Source organism: Myodes glareolus, chromosome 1, assembly GCF_982192425.1.
Source record: "Myodes glareolus chromosome 1, mMyoGla1.1, whole genome shotgun sequence".
NCBI lineage: Eukaryota > Metazoa > Chordata > Mammalia > Rodentia > Cricetidae > Myodes > Myodes glareolus.
Window position 1 is genome coordinate 18,087,318 of NC_142026.1, and position 17,880 is coordinate 18,105,197.

At 46.2% G+C, this 17,880-nt stretch overlaps 1 long non-coding RNA gene across 2 annotated transcripts in view; it reads left to right on the forward strand.

Annotated features, from left to right (window-relative positions):
• Positions 1–17,880, forward strand: part of LOC125416299 (uncharacterized) — a 56,345-nt gene that overhangs the window by 27,600 nt on the left and 10,865 nt on the right. Inside the window, exon 3 of one of the 2 annotated variants that reach the window (XR_015737514.1) lies at positions 9,397–9,747. The exons of the other annotated variant lie outside the window; for it this stretch is intronic. This is a non-coding gene — a long non-coding RNA (uncharacterized LOC125416299). Of the gene's footprint in view, positions 1–9,396; positions 9,748–17,880 lie in introns of those variants that run through there. 2 annotated transcript variants of the gene reach the window in all.

The window sequence follows — 17,880 nt, forward strand, 5'->3', positions numbered from 1 at the left end:
TGCATTTTGTACACCCTTCACTTACAGAGTTGGGAAAATGACCAGAGGGGTGGAAAACCTCATTTGGCCAGTAGAGGTCACTCTTTCTCCTTTATCGATCCCAGTAACGGCTTCTTGCGGTTTCTTAGTTCACGGAGTTTGAGCTTGAAGCACAGCCGGAGGCTGTGGAAATACAAACATCACCCAGGCCATTGCTGCCTTCTTACACACGCACTGTTTAAAAATTTTTCTCTACCTGGGTTCTTAAATGGATAGCTCACATACATATAATAAGAGCCACCAGGTTACACATGCTAATGCCATGCTTTAATTAATTGGCTTCATCAAGTCTTACTTTAATTCTTACTGCTGCCAGCTCAGATTCTGCCCAGTTCTCCGACTTACGGACCAAGATTTTCGTAACTACCTGCAGGTGACTGGCATGAGCCTTCAGAGAGTGTCCCCTAGTGAGTTTCTGCAGGGGAACCAGGAAGAACTAAATAGGACCAGGATGTATTGAACCCTGGCCAAGCAGGAAGCCCAGTGCCAGGCACTGAGGAGTAAGTTAGAGAGGTACAAACCCCAGGCCTGGCTCCCGGGTTCGGTTTTGGTTTGGAAACAAAAGCATATGCTGGCAATTCTTTTGAAGGCTAGACCATAGGATGGATTTAGATGAATTATACATGACTATTCAAAGTATAGGCCAATCATAAGTATCTATGGCCGGTCACAGGCAGCTGAGTAATGGAACTGCCTTGTAGGAGGGTAAAACACTCAGCACTTGTCTAGCCAAATCATTAAAAGTATTTCAATAATTCATTTTTAATATCTTCTTTTATGGGGGACATAATGGGCATTTTTAGGAAGTGCCCGGGGAAAGTTGAGCTCTTGGTTTTCCAATGATTAGTGAAGATTTTTTTCTAACTCTTGCTCTTTCTACCTGTTCCCCCCCCACCCCTCCACCCTCGGTCGCGTCCCTGTCCAGCCCTGCCTGTACCGTCCCCTCCTCTTTTCCTTTCCTGAAATGCCAATTTCTTACTGACATTTTAGAATTTGAGAACGCGGGAGAATTCTGAGATTCCTCGTGGCTGAGCTTCCATTGGGCTCCAGGTGGCGCCATCCCAGTGCTCCTGGGACAAAGGCAACCCTTCTTAAAGAACAAAACATGTCCTTTAGGTGTGAGTAGCTTAACGACCAGGCCGGCAGTCTTCCTGTAGTGCCTGCGAGGAGCTGCGTCCGAGGGAGGTGGATCAGGAGAGCTATTGGGGTTCCTCACATCGCGCGCTGAAATGCTATTTTCTCTGGCCTGTGGTTCTGCGCTGGGCCACCTGCCATCTGCCTTCCCAGAGTGCCTTGCACGAGTGTGCTGGAGCCAGCTGGTGCTGCTTGCTAGAGACTGATTAAGTAGCCAGGAAATTTGTGAGTTGATCGGTGGACCATTGGCAGCTTGAAGTCAGCCTCGGTGGAAGTATTTGAAGCACTACAAACCACATGCCTCTGTCCCGTTCCACGACCCTCCGTGGTACCGAAGGAAACATATCCCCGCGTCACCTAACTATGGAAGTGACAAATTAAAAAAAAAAAAAGCAAATATTTATAGAGGATTAAAAAAAACCAGATTTTTTTTCTCTTACTTCAAACCTTTGTAACAAAAGTTATTATTTTTTTTTAATTATAAAGTACAGATTTTTGCTCCTTTAGCCAAAGTTTAGTAAAAAGCTGAGGAGGTTATCCCAGCTTCCAGGTTCAGTGTGATTCCTCTCCTTAAATCTATGTTTGACCTAGCTATTCTGTCCCCCTTCCCCCCAGTTTTCTTCAACATTGGCTCCTTTTCCTCACATTGTGAAACTCCGGCTTCCTGAGGGTGATTGTCCCCTGCCATTGCTCCTGGCCTAAACGCCTGTCTTTCCTGGTCCTTTAGAACTCAGAAAGCCGCCCCAGGAGCCCAGGCGCACCCGGGCTGCGTGCGCAGACCGAGTGGAGTGCTTGCTTGGAAGGACTGCCAGTTTGTTTCCCCAGGGCACCGTCCTACTTCTTGACAGGCCAAGTCTGGACCCCAAGTCACTGCTGTGGACGCAAGGGAGGCGACGGGCCGTCTACCCATTGCCTTTACCAGAATACCGAGCATTGTTCCTCCCCAGCCTGACGAAGGCACGCTAGGTGGGGGCCAGCCTAGAAAGGAGGCTGTGGATTCTAGAAGGATAGGCCCGAGTGACTGCCGGGAGAGTCCTGCTGAGGATGCTGCCGTATCTTCCGCTATAAACCATAGTCTGGAATGTGGGTCACTCCTGCTTGCTGATTGTTCAGTGGCTCCCAGCCCTCAGACAGAAGCGCATCTTTTGCATAGATGCTGCATTAGCTGCTCAGGTTGCCATAATGAGGTTTTGCACACGAGGAGGCTTACGTGACTGGCATTTATATTCTCTCCGTGGAGGCTAAAAGTTCCCCCCAAACCCGAGTTACGGTGAGGGCTCTCTTCCCGGTTTCTAGGCAGACATTTTCTCTGTGTGGTCATGGAGGGATCTTCTTCCATGGAGTGCGTCTCTGTTGACTCTTTTTACAAGGACACAACTCCTAATGGGGCTAGGACCTCACCTTCAGGACTCCATGAACCTTTATTATCTCCCTAAAAGGCCTATATCCAAATACGGTCTAACTGGGCCTTAGGGATCCTCTATACAAACTATGAGAGGTCACCGTTAAATCCACAATGAATGGCAACCAATGGTTTTGGAAACACTTGAAGAAAAAAAAAGGTGAGGACACCACTGTCTCCTTTAATCCCTTCTTTAGGGTTAACAGATCTCTTTAGGGAACCCATCCACATGGTCCAGTTCCTGTGGGGGTGGGATGAAGTCATGTTCTTTTTCTGCTTCCCTATGACCCCATAAGGAGGGCAGTGGATTCATCCTGATTCAGACCTGAGGTTCCCACCTGCGCATCTCTGCACTTACCCTTCAGAATTTCTCCACTCAAAATTGATTTTTATCTACTCACATTTAAGTGACAAACCTGTGTAATAATTTGAGGAGATGTTCAGATGGCCAACCAGCGATAGGATTCACAGTTCCTTCAAGGCAGAGGCAGGCTTGCCCTGAAAACTTGAAACAGTGGATTTGAAGTTTCTCGGCATCTCTTCTTCTCTTCCTCCCAATGCATTTCTTCCTCTGTTCCCATTTCCTCTGCTAGTTGAGGGCAGAAAATACAGTGAGATTTGCAGAGCATATGTGTCTGTGTACTTCTTACTCCTGTTTAGTTTTCTTCTAAAAAAAAAGCTTTCACGTCCCTCTCTTGGTGGGGAAATTCTTGTGTTTCTTAGAAGCCTTTCTTTGTTCTGTACTTGGAGACCTGGGGAGGAGCAACAGGAGGTGGAAAATGTTGGTGACATTGGGAAAAGACGTTTGAGTACACGCTACTCTTCTCTGTGCATTTGCATTTAACAGGAAACTTCTGGAAGCAAGATGCTTGCTGGCCTGTAAAGAATCTGGCTGCCTGTGGCTGAGAATTTCAGGTTGGACCGTGAGGGAGATATTTTGTGGTTGTGTGGGAACTTTATTCAAATCTCACTGTGTAGATTTCAACTGCCTCTTCCCTACTCACCACAGAATGGCCCAGAGATCTGGGAGCTGGGGAAGGGACAGGGTTGGGACGCTGTTGCATAGACGTTTCAGAGGTTTGACTATGAAACACACACATATTCCCTAATCTCCACGTGGGTTGTATCTGGACTTTGGGACAGGGGCATAGACTGGGAGTAGGACTGAGCATCTTTCCCTCCCCCAGTGGATTACTGAATCGCAAGACTTCAGAGCTGGAGATCCCTCAGAAATCCAGCAAGGGCAAGCCTTTCATTCACGGATGAAGTCACTGGGGCCCCAGAGGGGTCCACCCTCTTTCTGGGCTTGTCAGAGCCACTTAAGAAATACATGTTGACTTGACATGACCCACTGTGAAATAGGCATGACAAAACTCCCCACATGGCAGCTGGATTAGGCTCCCAGCAGCTGGGAAAGATTCTCCCTCTGTTGGTGTTAGCCTCAGTGGTGGGGCACGGCAGAAGGGCATCGTGGGATGCTTTTCCAGGCTTTGGAGGGCACAAACCACACAGAGATTGAAGGCCTCCTTTTACAAATAAGAGTTTAATAGATGTCAGAGCTGGAATGGACCTTGGAAATCAATGACATCAGCCTCTTGGTACTTCAGTTTGCAGATCACTTAAACTGACACCCAGAGAGGGGAAGCAATCCAGCCGGCCGAGTTGATGGTATCGTTCGGATCCAGGCAACACGGGAAACAATGAGCGGGAGAGGAACCAAAAGCTAGGTGTAATGAGGTTCAGCTAGATTTTCTCTTATGCCGCCATTTTGTGACTTAAAGTGGAGCGAGAGTTATTGTCCCACCAGTGAAACAGAACCATATAAATTAAACCAGCAATGAACTGTCTGCTGAAGGTGTGAACAAGGCAGATAAATCCCCGGGAGCTTAGGAAACATCTGTTCCTTACCTTCAAGGCAGAAATGTCGCCATAAAGCAGACAAAGCAAGGATTGGAATCTTTCACCTTCTCTGCAGGGCTGCATAAAGACTGGGCATCTTCCGGACGCACTCCAGAACACAGGGAGGTTTTGTGAACAATCCTCCATCCTTCGCCTTTAAGAGCTATGGGTTTTCTTGTTTTTGTCATGCCTGTCTCAGTTCTTCAGCATTCTTGTGCTGCCATGAAGCCCCTAAAGGTGATCGTGACTTGGTCCCTGGGCGTGAAGCAAAATCTGAGCCGGGGAAAGAAGGATCAGGAACCGGAGAAAATCAGAACTGGGTCAGTAAAAATGATAGATATCAAGAATCCAGGAGTTTTTCATTGGGTTGCTAGCTGACAGCAGGAATTGTGGGCTCAGGAGGCTGTGAAGATGCACAATAGTTGAGTTAAAGGATACTGTCTGTGATCTACTGGTGATGTCTGCTATGGACAAGTCAAAGGAGAGTCTACGTTCTAATGCCTTACCCTGTGTGGTGGTTTGAAAGAAAATGGGCCCCAAAGGGAGTGGCACTATTAGGAGGTGTGACTTTGTTAGAGGAAGTGTCACTGTGGAGGTGGGGTGTTGTGGTTTCATAGATGTTCAAGTCACACCCAGTGAGACAGTTTATTTCTTGTTGTCTTTGTGTCGAGATCTAGAACTTTCAGCTCCAGCACCATGTCTGCCCGTATGCTACCTTGCTTCCCACCATGACGATAATGGACTAAATCCCAAGTCACCACAATTAAATGTTTTCCTTTATAAGAGGTGTTGTGGTCATGCTGTCTCTTCACAGCAACAGAACTCTTAAGACACCTTGACTTGTTGTATGTAATTGTTTCTTGTCTAACCACAACTTTCCAGTGTCCCAAACAGGTACTATGCTGCCTGCCTGCCCACTCATGGAGCTGTCATAGAGAAGTCGGTCTCCTCTAGTTTACTTCCTATGGTGGAGTCTAAGACTTACTCTCTTTATGTGCTATTATGTTGAGTACAAAGGATATTTCATGGATAAAAACCTTTAAGTAGAAAAAGACAGGTGGTTTCAAAACCCAGAGGGTGTCGAACACAGGCCATTGTTTTGGCATTGTGTGTCCATGGGTGTTTAATCTTTCTCATTCTTTCAGAAATGAGTGAGGTATGTGTGTGTGTGTGTGTGTGTGTGTGTGTGTGTGTGTGTACACATGTGTGAGTATGAGTATGTGTGCCTAAGTACACTTGTGCATTGGCTGGAGGAGGACGTCATGTATCATTCTCTACCATCCTTCACCTTATTCCTTTGAGGCAGGGTCTCTCCCTGAACTTGGAGTAAGGTTAGTTTCAGGAATCCCCATTGATCTTCTTGTCTCTGACCTTGACCCCTGTGCTGGGGTTATAGGTGTGTGCCTGGTAACACCCGGCTTTCTAAAGATGTAGGTATGGATTGTGAAATCAGGTTCTCATGCTTGTGTAGTATGGTCTTATCCATGGAGCGATCTTCTCCACCTCCATTATTACTTTTGAGGAGGCAAGGTGGTCTACACTATGCTTCTTGTTCTGGTCCATCAAGGCATTTACTTGCACAGACTGATAAACACATGGTGGCCATTTAATTAACAGTTGCTGAGTGAAAGACTCTACACCAGAACCATTTCTGGTGAGTATGACCGGGTACCTGTTTCATGTACTCTAGAGAGAACATGTGACATGTGGAGTAGGAACAGAAAGGTGACAAGAATTGCATAGTTCTTGGGCCACTGGTCCTTGGGGGTTGGTGAGAAACAGCGTTGTGCTAGACTGCTTGTCTGTTTTGTAGCTAACTCTTCTGGTTACAGCCATGTAAACACAGTCGTACTTAGTTGGGGTAGGAGAGCAAGGAAGGAAAAATTCTACCATCCCTTTCAACTTCATCTGCACAGGCAACACTGATCAAAGCTGCAACAATTAACTTTCTCAAAGTGTCAAAGTTGCTTCCTTTAGAAGGCAGTGTGTGTGGATGTAAGCAACCAAGGGCTGGGAAGTCTGGAATTGGTCATAGATGGTTCTCTCATTGATTCATTGAGAACATTTGGGTTGAGTTATTTGCATGATTTCTTTATTTTATGTATTTTGACATGGGTGTCAGGTCTCCTGGAACTGGAGTTGCAGACAGTTGTCAGCTGCTATGTGGGTGCTGGGTCCTCTGGAAGAGCAGTCAATGCTCTCTTAACCCCTGAGCTATCTCTCCAGCCTCCCTTTTTTCTTTTATTCTTTTCTCATATATTACATTCCTACTGTAGTTCTCCCATTCACTCCCCAAGTCTCTCCCCCCACCTCCTCTCTCCCCCAGATCTACTCCTCCTGTTTCCCTTCATAAAAAAGAGCAGGCCTCCTAGGGACAGCCACTGAACACGGCCTGACAAGAGAAAATAAGACTAGGCACAAACCCTCATATCTAGGCTAGATGAAGCAACCCAGTAGGAGGAAAAGGGTCCCAAACACAGGCAAAGAGTCAGTGATGGCCCCACTCTCACTGTTGGAAGTCCTACAAGAAAGATAAGCTACACAACCATAAGATATATACACAGGACCTAGGTCAGACCCATACAGGGTTCATGTTTGTTGTTACAGTCTCTGTGAGTCCCTATGAACCCTGCTTAGTTGGTTCGTGGGCCATGTTCTCATGGTGCTCTTTACCCATCTGACCCTAAAATTCTTCCTCCCCTTTTCTGCAGGAGCTCCCCTGACTCTGCCTAATGTTTGGCTGTGGGGCTCTGCACCTGCTCCCATCAGTTATTGAATGATGCCCCTCTGGTAACAATCAGGCTAGGCACCAATCTATGAGCAGAGCAGAATATCATTAGGAACCCTTTCATTAACTTTTTTTTTCAGTCGTGTTTAGTTCTATCTGGGTCTCTGGGCTGTCCTGCCGCTGGTGCCTAGAGAAATTCATGTGTCCCTTCTTGAGTCTTCCTTGTTTCTTAGCCTCTCTGTGTCCAGGATTGTAGCATGATTATCCCTTACTTAATCACTAACGATTTCTTTCATTTTCCAATTTTCACTACAAAGAATCTATGAGGCAGAATAACAGTGTCTACTGTCTAAAAGGATCTATAATATTAACATATGAGAAACCACTGTGAACATGTATGGATTCATTTCTGTCATATTTATATTATGAATAATTACTAGAAAAATTCACACTTAATTTTATTTAATGCATTAAAATACGGAAGGTGGTTTTTTTATTAGGTTTTTCTAGCGTTGTGATAAAACGTCATGGCCAAGGCAACTTGAAGAAGAATTTGTTTGGGCTTCTGATTTCAAAGAGTTAGAGTGTAGGATGCAGAGTAAAGCGTGGCAGCTGGAGCCACAGGCAGAGGGCTCAAATCCTGAGCCCCAAGCAGCATGGAGACTGCTCTGGGAAGGGTACAAGTCTTTCAACTCTCACATCCTAGCTTCAGTGGCTTGCATATTCCAACAATGCCGTATCTCCTTGGCCTCCTGAAATGTGGCCAGGACTGGGGTAGCATTCAGATGCCTGAGAGTGTAGGGAACATTTCTCATTCAAAACACCATAATGGGTCTCTTCTGAATGGATTTTTAACCCCACATTCAAGTTACCGAGCTAAAAGCTCTACAGTGAGCTTCTTTCATGAGCCATTTCGAGGCTATTGCTTTGGGTCTGGGATGGTGCTTCACAGAGGTAGCCTGTGGTGGGCCGAAACTGCTCAAGTCATGGTGGGAATCCAAAGAGAGAGGGAGAGACGGGAAGAGATGGAGGTCCCAGGCTTTCCTTCAATGGCATGTCCTCATTGAACTGGACTTCTCCCTAGGCCCCACCTCTTCAAGCTTCTACCATACTCTGATAGTGCTAGGCTGGAAGAAAGTCTTCCCCACATGGGCCTTTGGAAATACTTAAGATCCAGACTTAGTCAAAAGTGGAACAATGAATCTGCCTTCCTTCACGAGATGGTTGCTCCATGGAGAGATGGGTCTTGCTTTTGAGATGGGCAACCAGGTGAGCTGTGCTGTGTTGGTTTGAAAACTCAAGCAGAACTACTCAGGCACCAGACACTTGGGCTTTCATATATGAAGGAAGACAAAACACTCACACACATATGATGGAAATAAAGAAATCTTTAAAAATAAAATGGAGATCAATGGAGGGAAACAATGTTAAAATGGAATGATAACTAATGTTGACCTCTGACTGCCACATGCATGTGCACACATATACACTCATTGGAAAAGGGTTTTGCCACATCCAAGGCTTGGTGAAGTTCCATTTTGTAGGGCTCTGAGCTTAGGCTGCTCAAAAAGATGGGGTTTGAAAGGATTGCATTGGCCCAGCTGTGGGAAGCAGTTTGTTTACACCAGAATGAGCCAGAGATGCTGGCTCACGTGGAAACTGTATACCTACCCCACATGTTTTAGACACGACTGCAAAAACAAATAGCTCCATATTTGCAATTGTAGGGTCAAAATGTCACATGTCAGCCCCGGTGACAATTTAGCTAACCAAGTCCCCAAGCGGTGAGCCCTGATGTTGTTAAGTAAGGCTATGTTGTGGCCACTTAGCCTGTCTCCACACCTGGAAAAAATAAAGACTGAAAGAAGAAAGAGAAGTGAATTTGAAACCAGAGCGAGGGCTCTAGTGACAGTGTTGAGATTCCAAGTTCCTAAGCTCTCTCTGCATTCCAGACTGGGGGAGAATATTTGAAAAACATGCATCTTTTATGGGCAGAATCTCTTTAATCCGTATCTCAGGGGCAAGATTAACGCTGTGCAACACCCCAGATGGACCGGGCTTTCTGGAAATACGTTCTCATGAAAAGGGTCCCACCTACTGTGTCATTTCGTCTTCCGTGTCTCTCTTTAGGCCAGCTGGTTCATCTCTTGAAATTCGATATGTTCCCCTTTTTCTTCTTTTTTTTTTCTTCCAGATAAGTCAGTGCACAAAAGAGGCCCGTGAGAAGAAACAGCTGCATGGAGACCAGCAGGAGCTGCTGGCGCTACAGATTTGAGGCATGCACCTGCATGGGGTTGGGTGACTGGCGATTTGTCAGAGGAGGGAGCTATCAATGGGACATTAGGACTCGAAGGCTAGAGGGCTGGATGGCTCTGGGGTGGCAAACTGGATATCCCGCTGCTCACCTGGAGGTCAGGGGATCACACCTGGCTTGAATTAGTCAAAAGGATTTCAGGAGAAGGTTAGTTGGTCATTTAGGAATGAAATGATTAGCTGCCTGTAACAGTTCCTAATAAACAGATCGTACTCATCAGTGACATCTATTCATCAGGCCAGCAGCAAACGGCATTTCTGTAGCCCTAATGAGAGAAGGGGGCAGGATTGATGAGACCTGGATGTGTCCTGTGAAGGGTGTCCCCTCATGCAGAAGCGAATGGGCTGGAAGTCAGTGGTGGTGGGTGGCGTAGGGACTGTGGAACACATGAACGACTTGACTGGATTTGTGTTTTAACAGGCACACTCAGACTGCTAGGGTGGAGACATACGGGAAGGGAAAAAAGCAATATAATCAAGATGAAAATGCTGGTTTGGGGGATGAGGTTTTGCTGGAAGTGATAACAACTTGCTGTATTCTGGATATATTTTGGAAGTAGAGCCAAGAGAAGTCTCTGGTGGATTAGAACATGAGTGTGAAGGAAATGGAATAAGGGATGCCCCTGAGGGTTTTGGCTTGGTTAACTTGAAGGGTTGAGTTTCCAGCAACTGGGTTGAGAAAGGTTTTACAGAGGGAGAGTTTGGAGGAGAATTATATATGCTAGAATCTGAATAGCAGGGATGGGTAGGCATCTGGATGAACTGGGATTTCAGAGATGGGTTCTGACTGAGAAAGAAACTTAGGAGTCATCAATGGACACAAAACACTTTAAACCAAGGGGCTAAGAGAGATTACAAGGAAGAACAGTGGGGCAGGCATAGGGCAGGCTTGAATGCTGAGCCCAGGGCCTTCTAGTATAAGAAGAGACCTTAGGAGGCACACACGCAGATGAAGGAGGAATGGCTGTGAGGTAGGAGAACACCTAAACGAGTGTAGTGACCAAGAGCCAAGTGGGGGAAGTGTTCTAAGGAGGAGGGAGAGAGCAGCTGACCCATGCCAGTGTAGGATGAACCTGTGGTGTAGGAGAGTCTTCTTTCTATGTGTTGCTTTCATTGGTTGAATAAAGAAAACTACTTTGGCCTTTTGATAGGGCAAAACTTAGATAGGCAGAGTAGACAGAACAGAATGCTGGGAGAAAGGGGGCAGAGACAGAGAGCTGCCCGCCATGAAGCTGCCAGATCAGACATGCTAAATCTTTCCCGGTAAGCCATGAGCTCGTGGTGACATACAGATTATTAGAAATGGGTTGAACCAAGATGTGAGAGTTAGCCAATAAGAGGCTAGAACTAATGGACCAGGCAGTGTTTAAATGAATACAATTTGTATGTTGTTATTTCGGGGTATAAGCTAGCCAGGCAGCTGGGAGCTGGGCCAGCCCGCTGCTCCTTTTACAACAAACCTGGAGTTCTGACAGTTGGAGTCACATCGATGCCGCTGGTGACTTTGACGAGAAAACAATTCTGGTGGAGTGTGGGGGGGTAATGATCTGGGTGGAGAGAATGAGAGGAACACATTCAGCAAAGGAACACAGAGAGCTGTGACAAGGAGCAGTGACAACTTTTCTGGGGAGCACTATCAACTTGTCAAGGAGCATTATCAACTGGGTCAGGGAGCACTGTCAACTGGGTCAAGGAGCACTGTCAACTGGGTCAAGGAGCACTATCAACTGGGTCAAGGAGCACTGACAACTGTGTCAAGGAACACTGTCAATTGGGTCAAGGAGCACTGTCAACTGGGTCAAGGAGCACTGTCAACTGGGTCAAGGAGCACTGACAACTGTGTCAAGGAACACTGTCAATTGGGTCAAGGAGCACTGTCAATTGGGTCAAGGAGCACTGTCAACTGGGTCAAGGAGCACTGACAGTTCTTGTAAAGGGATCCTGTACAGGGAATGTCACTGGGGATGAAGTAGAGTGAAGAGTAAGAAAAGATTGATCTATTTACTTTCCCTTTTAAGACAAGAGAAATAATATAGGGATGGGAATATCTAAGTAGAGCAGGAAAATCCCTACCTACGATGTATGAGACTGAGGGGAAGCTTCTGGAGTCACGTTCTTGTGTTAGGTGGGTGGGATCCGGTGGAATTCAGCTTTTCCTGCAAGGGAGAATCATTTATATTTTGGTGGAAAAGATAGTGTTTTGGGGGACAGATCATGGTGGGTGGGTAGCAGTGGAGGTGGGACACTGTGGCAGTTTGTTTCCGGATGCTTCTGTTTCCTTGGGGAGGTAGGAAGCCAGGCGAGCACCTGAAGGTGAGGACGTTCAGGGAGGTGCCCGAGGTAAAGAGAGAGAGGTTGGAGGTCACAGGAGTGGATTGTACAAGCAAGAGTGTGATGTTCTCCAGCCACACCCAGTGGTGGGGCACAGGTGCAGGATGGGAGCTGTAGATGTCTGGGGCCATCAGTGGGTTTCTGTAGTTGGAAGGGACACCCAAGCATCTCTGTCCATTTCTGTAAATAATCACCTTTATTTACCCCTCCCCCCAAGAGAAGAGTACTGGTCATAGACTATGAGCTATTTGTCACGTTCATGAGTGGTGACACATAGTTTGAAAAATCACTGATCTATATATGACACATTCGTTTCTTTTTTTGACTTTCTTTTCTTTTAGTTAGAGTTATACAAGGCAGTTTTCATGGATGTACATAATGGACTTGGAGCATATCCTCCCCCATACCCACTGCCCTCCCCGTGCTTACTGAAACTTGGTTCCCTCCCCTCTCTCTTTCCTTACTTTTTTATTCTTGAGATAGAGTTCCACTAAGTGGCCTCAGGATGGCCTCAAACTCAGAGATCCAGCTGCCTCCGCCTCCTGGGTGCTGCATTAAAGTCTTGTTTGGTTTCCTGATACAGACATGGTCTCAGTGATGACCACCTTGAGGGTGGGATGGGGATCCATCGGGCATTTATTAAGCATCCGTGGTTTGCCTAGCACAGTTTTCAGTGCTGTGTGGGGGGAAATGGTGATGATAAACATCTATGATAAGACACAGCTTTTCCTTTGTGGTGGTAAGGGCCTGAATTAGGTACACACTGATCGATTAGCTGTCCCATTTCGTTAGGTATCTGGGCCAGATTTTGCTACTCAGAGATGATACCACACTATTGTAAGTTATTGCCTAAAATATTCAATGGATGCTGTATTGGTCTGGGTTCTCTAGAGCAAACAGAACGTATAGAACGCATCTCTCTCTATATAGAAAGGGGATTTATTAGAGTGGCTGACAGGCTGTGGTCCAGCTAATCTGACAATGGCTGGTTATGAGCAGAAAGTTCAAGCATTCAGTAATTTCTCAGTCCTTGTGGCTGGATGTCTCAACTGGTCTTTGGTATACACGAGGATTCCTAAGAAGTAGGATCTAATGTCTGTGAAGGAGTGGACTTGCTAGGGAGGTGAGAGAAAGAAGGTACAGAGTAAATAAAGCTTCATCTTCCCTGTCCTTCTGCTTCCAGCAGAAGGTGTGGCCTAGGTTAGAGGTGGGTTTTCCCATCTCCAAAGATCTGGATTAAAGGTGTATCTCCCTACCTCACAGATCAGGATGAGAAGCAGATCTTCCTACTTCAAATTAAGCAAAAGTCCCTCTCATGTGGGCCCTCCATTTTTGGCTTTTGTTAACTCCAGCTGGAGTCAAGTTGACAACAAGAATCGCCATTACAGATGCTGAAGGCTCTTGGGGTTTGAATGTTAGTTTCTTTAATGCGACAAAATCCTTAATGAAAGCAGCTAAGGGTAAGAAAGGATTAATTTACAGTTTGAAGGTGAAGAAGTCAGGTGGCAGAAGTGTGAGGCAGCTGACCACATTGTATCTGCAGCCAGGGCGCAGAGAGAGATGAATGCTGGCATTCACCTGACTTTCTTCTGCTTACCCAGTGCCAGTATTCAGGCATCTGCACTGGCCTGCCCTTGGGGTCCTGACAGGATACTGTCTTCAGTAGTAGCCACTAAGATCATTTCCTGAACCCGTTTGCTTCATTCCCTTTTAAAAGGTGGGCCTTGTCTACAACCACCCCCCCCTTCCATCACTCTCTTGTTTCCAGGGACCGATTTCGCCCCTCCCACCCTGTCCCCCTTTCTGTCCCTTCTCTCTCCTCTTCCAATAAACCTCCTACATGAGCCCTGTGTATGGCATTCCTCCTTCACGCTGATTTTTTTTTAAAATAAATTATAACACCCAGTCTAGGAACCCAGCTCATGGAATGGCGTCACCCCCAATAAGGTGGTCCTACCTCAATTGACCTAATCTAATAATCCTTCACAGGACTGCCCAGATGCTATCTTAAGCTAGCTAATCCCTCAAAGGCATGCCCAAAGGCTTCTCTCCTGCATAACTCGAGATCCCGTCAATTTAACAACATTAAATAGTGCAACTATAAATTGTTCTCCACAGACACTTGCTCCCTGATTGTTGGTGTTGTTTTGGTAGGTGGTGGGAACTAGGAGGGATGTCTAACTGAAGTAGGTCCCTCGTAGCACACCCTAACTGAAGGTTATACCTGGTCCCTTCCAGTTGGTGTCTGTTGCTCACCTGCCATTTGTCAAGTAGCTACTATTGCATGTTTTCCTTCTATTGCATATTTTGCTTTCATGATGTTTGCCTCACCATGGGCTCAGAATCAGCAATGCCTATGTCTTAATTACTTTTATATTGCTGTGAGGAGATAACAAGTCCATAGCAGCTCATAAGAGTGAGAGTTTATTGAAGGCTTGCTCGTAGCTTCAGAGGGTGAGTCCATGACCATCATGGTGGGAGCATGGCAACAGGCAGCAAGCAGCAGGCATGCAGTGGAGAACTTGCATCTTATTTGAAACTTGGAGGGTGGGGAGAGAGAGAGAGAGAGAGAGAGAGAGAGAGAGAGAGAGAGAGAGAGAGAAAGAGAGAGAGAGAGAGGAAGAGGAAGAGGGAGAGAGAAAGAGAGAGAGAGAGAGAAAGAAAGAGAGAGAGAGGAAGAGGAAGAGAGAAAGAGAGAGAAAGAGAGAGAGAGAGAGAGAGAGAGAGAGAGAGAGGAAGAGGGGGAGAGAGAGAAAGAGAGAGGAAGAGGGAGAGAGAGATAACTAACTGGGAACAACTTGAGTTTTTGAAACATCAAACCCTACTCCCAGCGACACACCTCCTCCAACAAGGTCACATCTCCTAATCCTTCCCAAACAGTTCCACTAACTGTCGACTAAGCAAACATACGAGCTTCTGGAACATTTTCTTTCAAACCTCCATAGCTTGTAAGCTCAGAACCATGGGCAAAAACTTATGAGATGTGAGCCAAAAGAAAACCTTCCTCTCTATGGTCTTCAACTTAGGTGTTCTGTTCCAGCAATGAGAAAAGATACCAAAACACAGGGCTCAGACACCACAGTTGTCCACCCTAAAGTCCACCTCAGAACACATGTTCTCCACGTGTGTTCCGGTCAGTGGACTCTAGCGAATGGAAGCGGTAAATGCTATTAAATGTACCCTAAAGTGAAACTGACTTTTGAGGCAGCCTTGTCCAATTGTTGACTTGCCGCAAACCCTGGCTTCTAAAACGTCAATTCTTTACTTACAGTAGAACTAATTCTGATTATTTTGTAGGACAAATAAATGTCCTTCCCGTTAGAGGATGGGGACTCTGTGTTTCAGAGCTGAAGATGCATACTTGCTTAGTGGGGAATAAAGTCATGTGCTGGTTCCCTCCAATTTTGGTTAATATAAAATAATAAGACCCTACAATAATCTCAGTGGCCATAATTTTTATATATTTCTGTCCCTGTTTTTGCTCTTTGGCTCAAAGGGAAAATGAGTCAGAACAAAGGTGGTGTGCTCAGGGCCCTCTCCTCATCATAATTTTATTTGGTATAAAAGGCTGAATATAAATGAAGAATTTCTCTTCGTGGCATTCCATGGTGATGGACCAGGTACTGCATTTTCATTGTTTACGGTCCGTATGCTTTGTGCTAACACACTCCCCATGAATGCACTGGGTTTGCCTTTCCAGGCAACAGTTAAACCAGCAGGAGACCACTTGTGTGCAATTTGTTGGAATGGAATCTACATTTTGGGATTAGATTACTTAGTAGTGTCATTTTGCATTGAGTCAACTTTGTGGGTGGTCTCCAATAAACCCTGCTCGTACAGCGAGTGTCAGCCCTGATTATCTCCAAGCAAGCTTGTAATGACTGCACAGCTTGCTGTTTACAAGAAAAAGCCAGCTTCCCTTACTTTAATTCAGGGTATGCAGAGGCGTGGATGAACCCCCACAGAAGGAGTGGCAAAAGGCCCATTCTGGGCCATTCTTAGAGCTGTGAAACTCAGGTTTTTGTCCTCCCTGGGGATCCGGGCAATAGTTAACAACTATCACTTGGGGCTCACCAATTAGGGCATTTGTCTTTAACAATGCCTGCAGGAGCTGTTACAGCTCAGAATAATAAGGACTAGAGGATTAGGAGGACAGACCCAACACTGTGGAGTGAGCTGTTTGGTTGGTGGAAGTGTAGACACGTGCAGCAAATATCAAACCACAATGTGGGGTCGCTGCTGTGCCAGGCTGCTCCTCAGCCAGTGGTGAGTTGGCCCTGTAGGTGACCTTTGGTAATGTCTAGAGACTGTTATGGTTGTTCTACATTATTAGTAGCTGCTATAGTACCTAATGGGTAAAAGCCAGGGATGCTGGTGGCCACCTGCAGTACGTAGACCTCTCACCCATCTTTTGGAGCGAAGAGTGAGGGTCTGTAAAACATCAGTAGAGTTGAGGTGGAGAAACCCTGCTTCGGGGTACTGGGGACCCTTGAGACACTTCTTTTTTTCTGCTTCCAGCATCTTCTGGTCCACTCTCATTCCTTCTGTATCCCTGCTTGGCTGGGACCAACATGGTTCTAAAACATGACAGCCTCGTGGCAGAAAGAGCAGTGGTGGAGCTTGGTAGATCTGCATTAAATGCCAACCACGGGCCTTTAGTTGGGTTGGCATTGGAACTATGATGGTGATGATGACGGTGATGATGATGATGATGATGACACAGTTTCAGTCTGTAACCCAAAGCTGGCCTGGAATCCACTATATAGCTCAGGCTTGCCTTAAAAATGACATCACAGCAGTCCAATTGCATCAGCCTCCTGAGGGCTAGGATTCTAGGTTCTAGGGGCAAGTCTATGTACCTGGCTGGAGCAAGTCACTTAGTCTATCTTAACTTCACTGAAATTATTTCCCATTAAACTTCAATTTCTTTGTGTGTGTGTGTGTGTGTGTGTGTGTGTATGTGTGTGTATGTGTGTGTGTGTGTGTGTGTGCACACGCGCTCGCGGGTACATTTACATGTCTCTGTGCATATGTGTGTCTAGGCACTTGTGCAAGTAGAGGCCAGACATTGGGTATTTTCTGCTTTTAATTATGCTTTGCTCACTGATTGTGTAGACTGGTGAGTGAGCCCAGAAACACTCCTACCTCTGCCCTTGCATCTTCTTCAAGGGGGTCATAGGCAAATTCTGCTATGCCCAGCTTTTTATATACATTCAAGGACTCTGAAGTCAGGTCCTTATTCTTCTGTAAATACTTTACTGACTGAATGAGTCATCTCCCCTGCAGCAGCAATCTTCTCTCTCTCTCTCTCTCTCTCTCTCTCTCTCTCTCTCTCTCTCTCTCTCTCTCAATTATAGAACACTTAGTAAAAAGAAAAACAAACAGGGAAAAAAATCTAGCCAAACATGTATATCACCTGTGTCTTTATTCTTGGGCAGCATCATTGTTAACAGTCAAAAAATGCATCACCAACTCCTTCGCTCCCTTCCTCTCCCCCTCCTCCCTGCATATGCACACTGCCTGCTTGTTAGACCTCGCAATGTATTTGGAGCATCTCTTCACGTCAATCCATATAGATCCATATTGTCTGTATCATCACTTTACAGTGTCCGCCCACTGTTTCACAGGCTCACCCAAGTGTAATTTGTTCCGCTCATTCCTCATCGTCGTGAGCATGTGGGCCGTCAGGGTCAGAGTGGGTGGTTTGGAGCGCATTGTCACAGTTGTGCAAGGTGAGCCCTTTCTGTGCACACCTGGCGCTGTACAAATACACCCTATATGGTTGATCCATGGGGTGGGTTTTCTTCTAGAAATGTGTTTTTTGCACCACCCTCAGGAACTTCCTGCTCATGGCGTGGGGTGGATGCCATTGCTTGACCTCCAGAGGTGGGCACTGTGAAGCAGGGGTACACACAAGTGTCCTCCAATTACAAGCTGGAGTGGTCAACTGGCAAGAATCCCAAGATCCTCTGGGCTGTGATGGGGGCATGCAATGAGCCATCTCCCAGTTTTTTCTCTGCTGTCATGTAGTCTT